A 17,629-nucleotide genomic window follows, 5' to 3' on the forward strand; every position below is an offset into this window, starting at 1 on the left:
CAAAAAATCCAAATTCTAGATACATATTTGAAGCTGTGGGGAAGGATGGAGAAGAGGTAGAAGATCTCAATGTATCATATAGTGATACCTCTTCAAATGGTGGAGGTTTGTCTTCTCCTCCATCAGGAATGATTAAGATCTAAAGGATATTTTTCATAAAAGGCAAAGGTTGGACTTTGGTAGTCATTCATCCTAAGCCTAAAGTTGACAAAATTACAGAATTGATTGGGGAAATTCAAGATGAACAAGAGAAACATACATTCCTAATATCAAAGATAAAAAATGAAAAATCATCAAGCCCATCATGGTAGAGATTATAATGGATTTCGAAGAAATATTCCTTTAAGGTACAGGTAAAAAAAAAGCTACATTTGAACAAGCATAAGTCAAGGAAGCCCAAAGAAGATCCAATATGGACACTCTAGTTCAACAACTCTAAGTGAAAATTAGGAGCCAATGCAAGTATTAAATTAATCAACCAAAACTGTAGGTCTTTTTATGTGGCATATCAATTAAATTTTATATTTGCTAACAAATTTTGCAGAGTACAAAGACTAGATTTGTAGACTTCTCTTTGCATTAGAGAAGGGAGTTAAATCTCTCATAATCAAAGGAGACTCCCAGTTGGTGACTAGACAAGTGAAATAATTTTATTCTTGTAATGATAGGAGATTACTTACTTACCAAAAGTGAGTGGGATTTAATGGATGACTTTGAAGCTTTAAACATAAGGTCTATCTGCAGAAGGAGAAACATTGCATCAGATGCCCTAGCAATTTCACCTAGTATATTGCAACCCATTGAGAGGAAAAAATTGAAAAGATTTTTAGTAGAATTGTTTGTTGCCCCATCTATCCTAGACAACATTACGAACTTCCAAGTTTTCCAAGATGACCAACACATACTTGATTTTATCATATGCAATGAACATTTTAAGAGACAAGAGATTGATGACACTCTGGATGACAAACTTGAGGATGAAGAACTTGAAGATGAAGATGTGATTCTCAATTTGAAAACCAACACTATTCCTAAGGGAATGGTTGAGTTGGAGCACATTTTTTATCATTATGAATCAACACTTAGAAAGAGAATGGTCAAAGAAAAGGGGATCAAAGAATGTGATTCATATAATCTAGGTACTAATGAAGATCCTAGAATGGTAAGGGTTGGAAAGGCATGCAACACTTAGGAAAGGAAAGATATTCTCCAATTACCTAGGGACTACAAAGATGTCATTGCTTGGAGTTATGAATAAATCAAAATGTATGATCATGATATCATCACACATGACATTCTATTAAAACCAGATGCCAAGCCACTCTAACAAAGGCAGAGACCTGTTAATCCCATTATTGAACCATTGATAATGAAGGAAATTAAAAAATTTCTTGATGCTAAGATTATCTTCCCCATTCATCATTCTCCATGGGTGGATAACTTGGTTTCGATGAGGAAAAAGACTGGAGAGATCTACCTTTGTGTGTATTTTGACAATTTCAACCTAGCATCTCAAAAGGATAACTACACTTTGCCTTCACTTGATGAATTATTACAAATTGTCAATGGTTCCAAAATGATGTCTTTCTTAGATTGATATTTTGGATATAATCAAGTGATGGTTTATGAAGAAGATAGGCTAAAGATTGCTTTCACAACAAAATGGGGGACTTTTTCCTATTGAAGAATGCCCTTTTGGTTGATCAACGTAGGGGCTGCATTCTAACGAGCCATGGATGAAGCTTTCAAGGGATTGATAAAAAAATGTATAGTTATCTACATGGATGACTTAACTATCTTTTCAAAGGATCGAAGCACTCATACTATTCATTTAAGACAAGTGTTCAATAGATGTCAAAAATATAGCATATCACTTAATCTGAAGAAGTGTTCATTTGGGGTCACTAAAGGAAAGCTCCTAGTTCATATTATCTTCGAAGCTAGAATCTCCATCGATACTGAAAGAATTGGACATTCTAAAGTTATCACCTCCACATAGTCATAAATAACTCAAATCTTTCTCTGGGAAGATAAATTTTGTGCAAAAGTTTATAAGTGTATTTGTTGAGATAGTGCACCCTCTTAATGATTTGCTCAAGAAAGGAGCAAAAATAGAATGGGTTCTAGAAATTAAGAAATCATTTGAGGACATCAAAGTGGCTATTTATATAGTTCTAGTACTTATCAATCTGGATTATGAGTTTCCATTTAAAATATACTCATTTGCTTTAGAACATTCATGTGCTGAAATTCTTATGTAGAAGAAAGATAAAGAAGATGAAAGACCCATTGCTTTCATGAGTTGTCCTCTAAAGAATACTGAGTTGAACTATTCTAATCTTGATAAAAATTCTTTTGCTTTGATAAAGGCAATCAAGAAATTATGCCATTATATATTGAGTAAGGTGTATGCAATTGTGTTTGACCCAATGGTTAAGACATTACTAATGCAAAATGAATTGGGTGAAAGATGAGGAAAATGGATGGTGATACTGCCAATGTTTGATCTAGATATTCAACCAATGAAGTTAGTGAGAGGAAAGGGATTGACAAAGATGATAGCTAACAATGAGATTGAAAATGAGAATCAATTTAGGTTTGACAATGAAATCAACACAAAAGATCAACAAACGAAGATTATAGTATCTCAAGTTGGTATTGATCAAGGTATAATAACAAATGTTTGGTATCAAGATAATATTTACTAATGTTTACAAAATCAATACCCCAATTTGATGAATAGTTCCCAATGTAGAGGTCTCAAGAAGAAGTGTTAATCTTACATGCTGCAAAATAGGAAACTGTATAAAAGGAACTACGAATGAATCTATCTAAAGTGTTTGGGATGAGAAGAAGTAAAAGAGGGTTTGGAGAAATTTCATCATAAGTATGGCATAGGACATGGATCAACAGAAGCTACAACCCTTATGATTTTAAGATCAGGATATTTTTGGTCTATAATCTTCAAGGATACTTTTGAATATGTGTGTACTTGCCACATTTGTCAAACTAGTTCTTATAGAGAAAGACTTCCAGCAATGCCATTACAACTAGTGTTCGAGGTATGCCCTTTTGCAAAGTGGGGGCTAGATTTTATTGGTCCAATAAACCCGACATCATCAATAGGACATATGTTCATTCTCACAGCTAGAGATTATTGCATGCATTGGACAGAGGCTAAGACTTTTAGAAATTGCATGACAAAGGTGGTTTACTAGATTCAAGATGCCATTCTTTCTAGTTTGTGATAATGGATCAGCCTTTTTATTACTATTAATTACCTAGTGGCTATTGGATAATCAGTTTATAATTAATTTCTCTTCAAATTACTATCCGTAAGGAAATGGTGTGTCTGAATCTACAAATGAGAACTTGATCACGATAGTAAGATGTTTATTAAAGGAAATTTTTAAAGATTGGCATACTTAACTCAAATATGCATTATGGACAAACTGAGTTAGGGTCAAGAATACTTTGGGAACATCCTCATATTTGCTTGTCTATGGACAAGAGTTAGTATTCTCACTTAACCTCAAGATTCCTATTTTGAAATTTATGAGTGGCTATGTTGAAGATGCTAACAGGGTTTAGATCAAATTAATGAATCTCTTGGAGATGGATTAGAAACAAATGGCTACTTTAGAGCATATGGCTAAACATCAAGCTATCATAGAAATGTGGTTTGATAAACAGGCCACAATCAAATCTTTCATAATATCTAACTTTGTTCTTCTATGGGACAAGGCAAAAGAAAAGTTGGGCAGCCACACTAAGTTTCAATGCTTGTGGATTGGCCCTTATCAAATTGCAAAAATCTTGGGAGAATAATTTTAGGCTGAGTTCCCTACAAGAAGAATTGGTTCCATTTCTAGTCAATGGGCAGTTCTTGAAACATTACTTTAAGGACTATATATATATATATATATATATATATATATATTGGTTTTCTCCATGTGTGTTTGCTTTTAGTTGTGTGTTTTCTTTCAAAGTTGTGTTAGTCCAAGGGTAAGGTCCAATCAAGATTCTTCCGTGATGCATTTCACAAACCACTTGTAGTTTCAACTTTTGGGAAGAGGTATTTCTTTGTCAAAGCATTCAAATGATGCAAATCCTATACCAACCAAAGAATGGATGTTGCTTGCACTAATAAAGGACTTCCAGTCTTGAAATCAAAATTGTAGATCAATAGTTCTCAACACTTTGCAAATTTAAAAGATTAACTACCTTGGTGTTTTCAAATCAAGGGTGATGGTAGTAAGGGATAGTACAAACCCTATTGGTTCAAACAAAAGATCTTTTCAAAGGAAGTGTTAAGGTCTTGGTTTAGCATGAGAGTTTCCATAAATTTCTTAAAAGAGGAATGCAAGGGATGCCAAATAAAGAATTAATATGAGAAATAACACCAATACCTTGGTCACACAGTCTAAGTGTGGTCAAAGTAATCAAGATTCACTTCCCAAGAGTCATAATTTCCCAAGGGACTTTTGCCTCTACTAAGGACCACAAGATTATGGGATGTCTTCATGGTCATGGGTGACCCCTTGAGCTAGTGGATAGAAAGGTTTTTGGCTGCTAAGACATGGGGTTTAGTTCAAGCACTTCATTCAGTAAGTGGATGATAAACTTCCTTAGAAGGTCTTCCAACCCCGAGAACTGGGGTTTGACATACCGCAAGGGTATTGGAGGAGAGCTATCACCTAGAAATACCACTAATAGGGAATTAACCATATCGATTCTATTATAGTAGCTAGAGTGAAAATCTGGCATTGGCCCGTTACCACTTTGAGGTCAACCCCTAAGACCCCCAACTAGGGGTCTTGGTTCCAAGGCAGACCTCTCTAAAAGAAATTACATGGATTTCTCATGCACCCAAGCTCCACGAAGGTGAGGGGAGAGGATACTTCCATCCAACTCTTTGGGATCTAAATAATATAGAGACACCAATCAGAATAGAAAGTTCATTTTTTTACAACACCAAAATTGGGTGTTCGCTAATATAAGAAAGACCACACACATAGTTTTGAAAAACACATGGGGTCTTTATCAAATGGCCTAAACCAAACACATTAGTAGTTTTTAAATGATTAGTCTTCTCCCAATGAATGCCACATGCTAAAAAAAGATAATTAGTAACACCAAAAACCTCTATTTTAAGTTTTCAAACCAAAATGAAACCCTAAATGCTGATTTAGACTCAAACTTGACCTTTATGTGAAAAAATTACATGGTGGGGATAGAAAGCCATTAGAAGTCTCCCAAGTGCACCCAAATAGTACCAACTACCCCCATGGTGCAATTGGGGGCTAGAAGGGCATAGTTGGCTACCTGGGTGCTAGAAAACTAAAAACTAGGCAACTAGATTAGGCTCTAAACAAGCATACAAGAACCTATACATGCAAAGGCAGGTGGTTACTTACCAGGTGCACCCATGATGTACTTGGGGCCCATATGGGCACATCTGGGAGCATGATGGGAAAATTTGGGGTCCTGAGACCTAAATAATGTTATAGAGAGTCAAACTGTCATCTACAAACTCAAGCTAGGGTTACCAAGTGCACCTAGACAGTACCAACTACACCCATGGTGAAGTTAGGGCCTAGAAGTGTACACTTAGTCATTTAGGGTGCAGTTGGTTAGATTAGAGTGGCATACAGAGAAATTTTTGGGTCTTATGCACCCAAAACAACTTCCTAAGACACCAAAGTGTGCACTAACAATACCAAGTGTACACTCAAGACAAAGAGCTACAAAAATACATAAAAATGACCAAAATATTGTTACTAGACATATTAATTAGGATAAGTGTGATCACAATGAAGAAAAAAGTATTAAACTCCTTCAAATGAGCTCCCTACTTGCACCTACAAGCACAAATAAAGTGAACACAACTTAGTAAGCATGTTTCACATTAGGTTCACCAATTGTAGGACTAGAAAATAGGTGGGATAGCATACTATGAACAACCACAAAGTCAATAACATATTCTACAATTCTAATCTACCATGAAAACCAAGAGATTAAAAACAATCAAAACCCCTTTTCAAATGTAGTTTCCATGTTCTTTCTTCTCCATTGTTGATGTTGATGTAGCTCCAATTGCCTATGGTTTACCTACAATTGAAAATAAATTACAATGACAAAATATTGTGATAAATGATGGAGAGAATACTAGAAGCATGGTTAAGAGGAAAATGAGTGAAAAATGGCTTAATTTATAGCCAAAATGCAAGAAGTTAGACATGAATGAGGAGATGGACATTTTCGTTTCAAGTGTGCACACAATATTCCTTAAAATATTTATGACAAATATGACATAATATGCCATATGTAAGATTCTATGACACATATTAGTCAACATGAATAAAATTATAAGAGAAGATATGACAAGCATATGACACATCATAGCCATGTGTAGACAAGAATCTATGAAAAGTATGGCATATTATAGTCATGTGTAAGAAAGAATATATGCCAGATATGACACATATTAGCCATGTGTAGAGAGAGAATCTATGACGTATTATGGCCATGTGTCAAGACTGCATGGAATTTTTAATTAAAACTCATAATTCCACATAAATGGAAATTAGTAATTTAGAAATTAGAAATGCGAAAATAGGAATTAGGAAATTAAGAATTCTCATAATTCACAAAGATGGATCAATTAATTAATAAATATTAATTAATTGAGAATATTGGTCAATAAGAATAATTAGTAAAGTGGGATGAACAAAATTATTGAAATGACATAGGAATATATTATAAGTTATCTAATCCTATAGGAAAAATTAGTAAATGATTGGCCAATTTGATGAAATAAATGCAGGATTATTCTTTCGATTAATTGTGATGATTATGCAGATGAACTAGGATGATGGTGGATAGATCAAAGCCATGATGAAATTGATTGGAGGATTAGGACTCATGACATGTCAATGACATATGACATAGATTAAGGATATGTGACATTAAATGAACATTGTAAATGCCATATGATCAAAGTTGATTATAAGATTGATCATAATAACATCAACAGACATTGCCAGTGTTATTACATTGATTAGATAAGGCCATGATATGACATTGAGGGACTTGACAATGCCAATGATCAAATGATAAAAATGACAGATTGATCTAGTGTTAAGGGACATGGCAATGCTAAGGTCAGATTTGATAGATTTGATGGATTGACAAGGCACTGAGAGATACGAAAATGTTTAGGACTGGATAAATGTTGATTGATTAGGGATGTTTGACATGTTTCAAGACAATTATGGTTGACTCAAATAGCTTAGGGTTTATTTGGGATGGTTTAGGGATTATTAGAAGGTATTATGGTGACATTGAAATGGTTTAGAGTTGATCATACAAGATTCCGATGATGTTGAAATGATTTAGAGTCAATTCTAAAAAGTATAGATAAAATAGGAATTGCTTTTGAAATGATCTACAATTAATTTCAAAAGGGGGTGTGAATGACGAAGAACATTTTGAAATATTCTTGAGTGATGATCAAGTTGGCCAAAAGATCAAAATTCGTAAAATAAGAATATGGGACATGTTTGTATGAAATGTGATAAAATAGTAGATGTGAACCACTTTTTAGCATCTACAAAACCTATAGTATTTCTAAGGTTATCACATACCTCATCAATATTTTGAGGCTTCTTATGTACTAAAACCTTGAACTGACTCAAGTCATTAGACTCAATCCTTTCTACTTCTTCTTCTTCATCATCCTTTTTCACCACAAGCCTCCTCCTTAGTTTTTTAACTAGTTTTCTCAACTCTTCTTCCTTAGATGTTGCCTTCCTCTTTGATGCACTTGACACTAGCACAGGCTTGGTGAGTTTCAAAACTCCTTTCTTTTGTGGCTTGACAACTATAGTGCTAGATACCATGGACCTTTGTCTTATGACCCTTGATGGTGTGGTTGTAGGCTTAATAGCCACCTTCTTCAAATATTTCTTCACTTTGGGTTCAACCACAATAATTTGTTTACCCTTGGTTTCCTTAGGCTCAACAAAAATAAACTCTTTACCTTTTCCTTCGTGTCCTTCATCTTCATCACCTTCATCGCCATCCTCACTACTGATGCAGGAGCATCCTGGGTTGGTGTGTTATCCTGCTCATTTTGGCAGTTGTTGCTAAGTTCCAGTCATTTCCAAGTTGCTGCAATTGCTGAGTGCCAATAATTTTGTACTTTAAGCCAAGTTTAGGTATCCCACATCATGTTAACACTAGGGTTAGTGTGTTATCCCATCTCACTCTGTATTGTGTGTCGAGTGACTCTTCATGTGTCAAGTTTTCCTATTTATGCTGAGTGTCAGCACTTTGGACATGATTTTTACATTTTTGGTGCGAGCTAACTTGCGAGATTTATTTTGATCATGAAATTTAGGATGAGATCTTGCCTTGGGATGTATCCTAACCATTGTCAGGTCAACCTTACTATTTTGTAATGTTCTAGAATGTTTTGTAAGCTATTTGGGCAAGTATAAATAGGGGTCTTGTGGATTCTTTTGGTCATTCAATTCTAGAAGGAAGATAGATGTGAATTTTCAAGAGTGAGGGTTGTGGCTTAGAAACTAGAGGATTGCTTGGTGGACCTGAGGGTACAAGTGTGGATTCTTCTTGGTGTTCTTTTCTAGTTGTGTATCTAGACTAGCTAGAATTGGGTTTGTAAGTTGGATCTCATTGGATCTTGCAGAACTAATTTTGTAATTGTTGTTTGTATTTGGCCCTAACCTAGAAGGCCTTATAGCCAGACATATTGCACATAATTAGTTATATCTATGAATAAAGAGTTGTAATTTGGTATCAGATCTTGTATTATTGCTTCTTCTTGTTGTGTTTCTACTGTGTGTTTGTTTTCTGGGGGCTAGGACATCTCCTTTGGGGATTCTCCTACCTTGCACTACCGCAAGTGGTATCAAAGAGAAGGTTGTTCTTGAGTGTGTAGACAGATCACTGAAGCTAAGGCAATTTGCACTAGGATCATGGGTTGGAGAAGGTTGATTTGGTGGAACTGATTAATCTTCCAGATTTTTGGATCTATTGTTTGGGGTTTGTGAAAACCTTGGAAGATGCCTCCAAGAAGGTTAGACCCTAGGGTGATTGATGATGTTAGTGATGTTGTGGAAGAATGAATCTCAGAGAAGGTTAAAGAAAATTTTATATCTAAGATGGAGGAGGTTAAAGCTAGTTTCAGATCTCAAATAATTGTTGAAAGTGTGAGTGTTTTAGGTGGTGTACCTAGGCATGTGGGTACTGAAGGTAGTTATGAGGAATATGCCAAAGATTTTGAAGTTGTTAGATTGAGTTGTGAGGATAGAACTAATCATGTGGAGACACCTATTAGAATTAGGGCTAGTTAGTTTGCACAACCTAGATCTCAGTTGAAGCTGAAGCATAAGATGGAGATTGATGGTGACTAAGTTGAAAGCTAAGTTCATTCTTGTTGATTATGAACTTGAGTTGTTTAAGAGGTTGAAAAATCTGAAGAAAAAGGATATGACTGTGAAAGATTATACATAGGAGTTCTGCAAGTTGACTATTCAGTCTAGTCACAGAGAATTTTCAAAGGAAAAGGTAGCTTGGTACATTAATGGTTTAAGATTCAATATTCAGGATGAGATTGGTATGCTGAATATTCCTTTGATTGAGGATGCTTATTAGTATGCTTTGAGAGCAGAATAGAAGCTGAAGAGGAAATGTCAAAGAAATCCTCGAGGAAAGGAGAAGTAGGATAGCTCAGCACAAGCTAAACTGAGTGCAGAAGGTGAACCAAAACATGCTAATTAAAAAAGGAGGATAGGTGGAGGTGTGTTTAGAGGTAATTGTTGCAAATGTGGCAAAAAAGGGCATCAATATTTTAAATGTCTGATTGGTAGGACAACTTCTATTGTGAATGAGGTTGAAGTCCAAGACAGTCAGCTTGAGAAAGGAGAGAATTTGCTAGCTCGGTGAGTATTGGTGGGTTAGAAGAAATTGGATTCTTGTCAAATGACAAGTTGGTTCAGGACTTGTTGTAAGTATGGTGGCAAAATCTACAAGGTGATTGTGGATGGTGGTAGTACTAATAACCTTGTTGCTAAGGAGATGGTTTAGAAACTTGGTTTAAAGAGAATGAGACATCGTTATCCTTATCAGATTGGCTAGTTGTAAGGTGAGCATGCTTTGGAAGTGAGGGAGCAATGCCTTATTGATTTCCAGATTGGGCAATATAAGGATCAAGTGTTGTGTGATATTGTGGATATGAACAGTTGTCATGTGTTACTTGGTAGACCTTAGTAGTATGATTACAGGACTGTGCATGATTTTTTTAGGAATGTGTTTACTATTGAGAAAGGTGGTAGGAAGTTTTCCCTGATCCCTTTGTAGAATGAAGAGCTCGGTAGGAGGAACCTGAGTATTGGCAGCCAAGTTGAGTTGGAAAATTTTGAGAAGGTTGGGGATCAACATGGAAAGTAGACCTATGGAACACCTATGGTGGATGTGAAGACGAAGAAAAATAAGGGAAAGAGTATACAAGTTGAAGACTTGGAGGACATGTATGTGAAGAACCAGTTTGGGAGTTATGTGTTGAATCCCAGAAGATGTTCTTCTAGCTTCTAGAACATCATTTCAAACCTAGGGTGTCTGATGTAGGAGTATCCTGGGTTGGCATGTTATCCTACTCATTCTGGCAATTGTTGTTAAGTTTCAATCATTGCCAAGTTGTTATAATTTCTGAGTGCCAATAATTTTGTAGTTCAAGCCGAGTTCAGGTTATCTGACATCATGTTAACACTAGGGTTAGTGTGTTATCTCATCTCACTCTGTAGTGTGTGCCGAGTGACTCTTCATGTACCAAGTTTTCCTTTTTATGCCGAGTGTCAGCATTTTGGACATGATTTCTACATTTTTGATGTGAGTTGACTTGTGGGATTTGTTTTAATTGCAACATTTATGATGAGATCGTACCTTGGGATGTGTCCTAACCATTGTTGGGTCATCCTTCCTATTTTGTAATATTTTATAAGTCATTCGGTAAATATAAATAAGTGTCTTGTGGAGTCTTTTGGTCATTCAGTCTTAGAAGGAAGATAGATGTGAATTTTGAAGAGCTAGGGTTGTGATTTAAAAACCAAAGGATTGCTTGGTGGACCTGAGGGTACAAGTGTGGATTCTTCTTGGTGTTCTTATCTAGTTGTGTATCTGGACTAGTTGGGATTGAGTTTGTAAGTTGGATCTCATTGGATCTTGTAGAACTAATTTTGTAATTGCTATTAGTATTTGGCCCTAACCTAGAAGGCCTTATAGCCAGGCATTTGCATGTAATCAGTTATATCTACGAATAAAGAGTTGTGATTTGGTATTAGATCTTGCATTATTTCTTCTTGTTGTTGTGTTTATGCTATGTGGTTATTTTCTAAGGGATAGGACACCTCCTTTGGGGATTCTCTTATCTTACACTGTGTCACTACTCAGGTCTTCTCCTTTTCCTTCTGAAATCATAAGCGAGGCTTCACCAAATGTGCCTTCTAAATTCTTTATAATCTTCTTTCTTTGGCTATCTAAATTAGGAATCTTTTTTTGCATCAATATTTTGATCTCTTTTGTCTCATAGGTACCAAATGGTTTAACACTCTTGTCAATCTCTTCATCCAATAATGCAGTAATGCCTACTAACACTTCATCAATGTTTACCTCATAATGTAGAGGTCCCAACTAGGAAACTCTTGGAATTGTAGCTTGAACATAGATATAATCAATATCCACTAAGAAACATATATCATCATAATATTGTTCGATGACTGACTTAGGGATCCTAAACCTATTTTTCATCTTTTGCTTAAAATCTTCAAAATACTCATCCATAGCTACCTCAAAGTTATCACCCATTTGACTGATAAACCCATTAATTTTCTCAATAATAGGTCTCTTCTTATCCCATATCACATCTCCTATTGTGGGGAATTAATTCTATACATAAAATAATATACAAACAATGAGAGAGCCAAACTTGCATACATTATTCTTTTCCTTCCTTATGGCTCCTAGGTTCTCTACTATCTAAGTAAGTTGTAGCTCAGCTAGATCATAGCTATGATCTTTATTGAAAATCTTATAACCTGTGTCCACATCAACACACAACACGTTGTTAAGTTGGCTTGACTAGTAGAATTTATGTGTTGTGATTCTAGAAATAGATTTGATCTCTAGATCCTCAATGATTGTAATAGACATACCTATTCCATTCCACTTTTCCTTAATATTGTTCTCGATTAGCTCTCTTCCTTGATAGTGAATGGTTTTTTCTCTATCCAGATTAGGATATCTTGTGACATGATAAATGATGGATTTCATAATATTTACTGGTCCATTCTCTAACTAGAGCTTCATGTCATGGATTCATTTTAATATACTTTTAATCCATTCCACTTTGAAAACCTTTGGGAAATTTAGGGCAAGAGTAACCCTTTCTTCTCTACCACCTTGTACTCATCCTCTAGTCTATCATTATCACACAAATTTTCATACACACTCCTTAACTTAGAGTCTCCAATCTCTCCAATCTTACACATGTAACACTATCTGACATTGTGAACCATAATAAAACTTGGTGGAATCACTTATAATACTCTAGAAGAATCTCCAGTTAATGTAATATTGAGATATGCCCTGAATTTTGGTGGGGGGGCATACTTCATTTTGAATAATTTGTGCATTAATAACCTTCAATGTTTCCTTCTTCTCACTTGTAGATGTGGTCAATTTCATTTATTCTGATAGGGTTTGATTCAAAAAATAACTTCGCAACTCAATCTCAACTCCACTATACATAACTTGCTTGAGATGTCGATGACATGCACTAGTCTTTATCAAATTTGCAAAAATTATCTCTAATTGCCTTATCAATTTTCTCTATAAATTCTTGAATGCCTAATGAGTAAAAAGAGATTTTAAATCTTCTTTATAAGTTTAAATGTTCAAATTAGGTCTCCATAAATGCTTTGTATATGTATTAGGTGCATAATAGTTATCTCGGCTAACTCAGTGAAACTTGGAAAACAAACTTCCCTCAACTTTTCTCAATCAATAACACAACTTCATTCATGCTTGTATCCAACCAAACACACCAACCTTCACTTGGTCTATGATACAACTCAGTTCATACTACAAATCGATCTTAGCTAGATTCTAATACTGGCACTCAGTCTTTACAAAATTTTCAACTCGACACCAAAAATTAATTTTCTTTTCAAACCTTAGATTTGTCCTTATACATCTTATATCATGAAAATTTGGGCTTATATTCATATAATGTTAGAAACTAATGTTAAATTTATTGATTTGAAACATATTTCCATACATACTTTATCATTTAGTTTGAGGTGGGGTAATCACCTATTCCATTGGGTTCAGTAATCACAACTTCACCATTTATACTACTGCCTCCATTAGTTTTCTTCTTCCAGGATTCATTCATTTGGGTTCTCACTTCGTCATATTGACTTTAGCCTTTCCATTTTTCTCTTCATCTTGGGTGTTGATGCTTGGTTTATACAATCCTTGCTTAGGTGACTAACCTTCTGACAATTAAAACATACTAGTCTAAAATTTCTCTAGTTTCTAGATCTTCCTATGAGATGTATCCTAATGAAATTTGTTGTAATGTGTCCATAATTTCCACAATATTGATAATTCACCCAAGTATTGTAATCCCAATTTATGGTATTACCTTTCTTAGGTACATTGCCTTGCCATTTAGGTGTCCAATTGCTCTTTACTTTGGATCTGCATTCTTGTGCCTTATTACCACACTTATGACATGTATAACAATAATCTTCAAATATAGAAGTAGTTGGTGTCTTATTGTCCTTTGATCTACACTCGTGTTCTTGATAACCTTTTTTGTTGCAATTAAATCAATAAATATTAAATTTGGGTCTAGGATTTGACTTGCCAACTTTGCTCCTATAGACATTTGTTGTATGGCCTATTTTTCTACAATGATAGCATGTAGGCTTCTTGTTCTTTTGTTTTGTAGTCATATTCCTTTTTTCTCCTTGATTTAATGACCCTCCCTACTTAGCACCTTATATGAAGTTGACATAGCCTATTCTAGAAAAGTCATGAGGTCTCCTTGGTGCATTCATCTATTCATTGAGAAATTTCATAGCCTCTCTAGGTTTGTTCAATCTTTCAATAAGTTCCTTTTAGTTTTCAACTCATTCTTCAATCTATCATTCTTTGATTTTAGATTTTCAATCTCCAACTCCTTTCTAGAAATCTCATGATTTGCACTCAATAATTGATTAACCATGTCAAATTTATTGAGAGTCAATCTTTGTACTTCATTGATCATTTAATCAAGTCTTGTAGCCATTTGTATCTTGTCTTCATCAACTTTTTATCTATTCTCTTCATCCTTTTTCTTTTTTTTCAGTATCTTCACATAGTCTTACTACTTGTATCTCATGTTCTCTTTATAGTGCTCTAACTTCTTTATTCAAAATATTGTTCCTCTCTAAAATATCTACTATTATTGCATTAGATTCATAGGAATTGTCTTCATCAAATAGTTCTTCAATGATTTATTCCTTGTATTGTGTGCCACCTTGTTGAATTGTTATCTATTTCCTTCTCTTCAAGGATTTCATCAATGTCTCTTTTGCAGTCTTGACTTGTTCAAATGTAGGATGGATATCAAGCTTCTAATTCTCAATGATATTTTTCTAGTTTATAGACTACCATCTCCAAGATCTTGACTCTTAAGTGGTTAGAATTCTGATAAGAGAACAAAGCTTTGATACCAATTGTTGGAAATCTAATATAGAAAGTAAGATACTAAGAGGGGGTGAATTAGAATCTATAAAATTTTAACACTTCAAACTTGAAATATATGTAATATCTTCACATAACTCTCATTTTATCATTAACCTCATATCAATGTAATCATTCACTTCAACATAACATCATATCTCTAGCTTTTAACTGCATGAATGAAAACTCACAAGCACATTAACAAATATATTTGGTAATGCATAAACCCTCCAAGATGAAGGTAAAACTGAGGTGGGGACGACACCCACAAAATCTTCACTGCTACAAAAAAAAAAAGTTGTGCTTGTTATTGCTACAATGTTTTGATCACTTTTGATGATCTACCCTGTGAGGGGTTTTCCCTATTAAAGGCTTACAAGGCTCTTAATTCATGCCTCAATTAAAGGATTTAAACATCACAACTAAGTGAGTGCTCTATTAGGAGGTTTAAAAAAACATGTTAAAGCTACCTTGTCAAGAGATTTAAACCCTGAAACACTTGTTAGGATGTTCAATACCTGATAGATCTATCAAACTAGGTCTCACTTTATTGATCCACCTCTTGCTAATGTTAGTTTTGATATCTCCTAGAAATTGTATGTTATGCAAAGCCCCCTCTCATCCTCTATGAGTAATAAATATTCAAAGCCTAAGGGTAGGCCATTGGAAGATATAAAAGCTAAACAAGAAGTTGATGCAAAGATTCATTCAAATTTGGATGATAATTTTCCTACCTCTAAATGATCAACAAGGAGTACCAAGAGTGCTCCTTGTCAATTTTTAAGATCCTATCATGGAATGTCAAGGGCATTAATACCCATGAAAAATGTAATGGGATCAAGTAGTGTCTTGATTCTATCCAATGTGATCTAGTCTTTCTTCAGGAGACTAAGTTATCAACAAATAACTTTCAAAAATCCATTGGATGTTGGTCAACATGGAATTCCTCACATGTTCCTAGCTTAGGTTCTTCTAAAGGCCTTGTTGTATTATGGAATCCTAAGACTATCAAGGCTCAACATCTTCATCGGGGAACTAATTGGAAAATGTTATCCATTCAACATTATGAGCTTTCATTCCACTTGATTAATGTTTATGACCCTAACCCTATGTTAGATAAACAAATTCTATGGCTTACTCTTACAAGTTTTATCCAACAATCAGTAGGTGCTAAATTTATTATTCTCTGTGACTTTAATTCTATTCTTCATCCTAGGAATTATAATGGAGGCATTATTCCCCCTCCTAGAATTACCGAGAACTTTAGTGGCTTTGTTGATAATAATGCTCCATTTGATGTTCCCCCACAAGCTAGATCTTTCACTTGGACTAATGGAAGAGTTGGGTTCCACCAGATTGTAGTTAGTTTGGATAGATTTTTGCCTTCACAATGTTGGAAATTGGAAAATTATACTATCCAATCAAATATATTACCATATTCTGAATCTGATCATTTTCCTATTCAATTGTCTATTATTCCATCATATTCTACTCTTACTAGTCTTTCTAGACCATTTTTAAAGTTTGAAAGTGTTTGGTATCATCATCCCCATTTTGACGGCCTTTTAAAATAATGGTGAAAGTATGCTCCACTAGAGCTAGGAACCAGAATGTTTCAGTTTCACAAGAAAATGCAATATGTTAAAGGGCTTATCAAAATATCGAATAAACATGTTTTCAAAAATATTTTTGAGGAGAAAAAGGTAGTAGGAGAACAACTAGCTGACATTAATCAACAAATTTTACTCCATGGTTTAAATGTTGATATGCATTCAAGATAGAAGATATTACAAGAGGAGTGGTATGAATTATGTAAGTGAGAAGAAGAGTATTGGAGACAAAAATCTAGAGAATTGTGGCTTCAACAAAGGGATATAAACACTAAAAAAATTCATGCATCTACCAAACAAAAGAAGGCTAACAACACAATTTTTACAATTCATGACCATCTAGGAAATTTGAGCTTTGATGCTAAGGTATCCAAAATGAGAGTGTAAGGTTCTTCTCTAATATACTTTCCCCTCCACCTCAGGATCCCCCCCCACTTCTCACCTTGTGGATGAGATCTTGCATTCCATTCCCTCATGGATTATACAACACGACAATTTGGTTCTAATGGCCCCATTTACTCTTTTAGAGATACATGTTGTGGTTTTTTCTATGCCCCCTGATAAAGCACTAGGCCCTGAAGGGTTCATTGCATTATTTTTTCAAAAGTGTTGAGATGTCATCTATTTTGAGTTGCTTGAGGTGCTTGAAGAATCCAGGAAAAATGTTTCCTTTTTTAAGAACTTTAATACCACCAATATTGCTCTCATCCCAAAGGTCAATGATCCCTATCCTTTTGCTGATTTTTGCCCTATTGATTTGCTTAATACCATCTATAAGATTATCACAAATGCTATTTATTTTCAATTTAAGCCTATTATTCCAAAAATTATATTGAAAAAACAAGGGGGTTTTGTTCTTGGTTGAGAAACAATTAAGGGAGCCATAATATCCCATGTGATCCTTCATACCATCAAAGAACATAATATTGCAGCCTTTGTTGCCAAACTAGATATGATGAAGGCATGCGATAAACTGAATTGATATTTTCTTCTTCTAGTTTTTCATTAGTTTGGTTTCTCCTATAGGTGGTGTAAATGGATTAAAGCTTTCATTTCAAGTGCTGATTTTTCTATTCTCATTAATGGAGCACCAACATTTTTTTTTGCCTCATCCCAAGGAGTTTATCAAGGTGACCCTCTTTCTCTATTCTTGTTTATCATTATGGTAGAGGTCTACAATAGACTTACTAACTCTTTTAATCACAAGG

This window comes from Cupressus sempervirens, chromosome 4 (assembly GCF_028749045.1).
Source record: "Cupressus sempervirens isolate cs-2001-9-10 chromosome 4, ASM2874904v1, whole genome shotgun sequence".
Taxonomy (NCBI): Eukaryota; Viridiplantae; Streptophyta; class Pinopsida; order Cupressales; family Cupressaceae; genus Cupressus; species Cupressus sempervirens.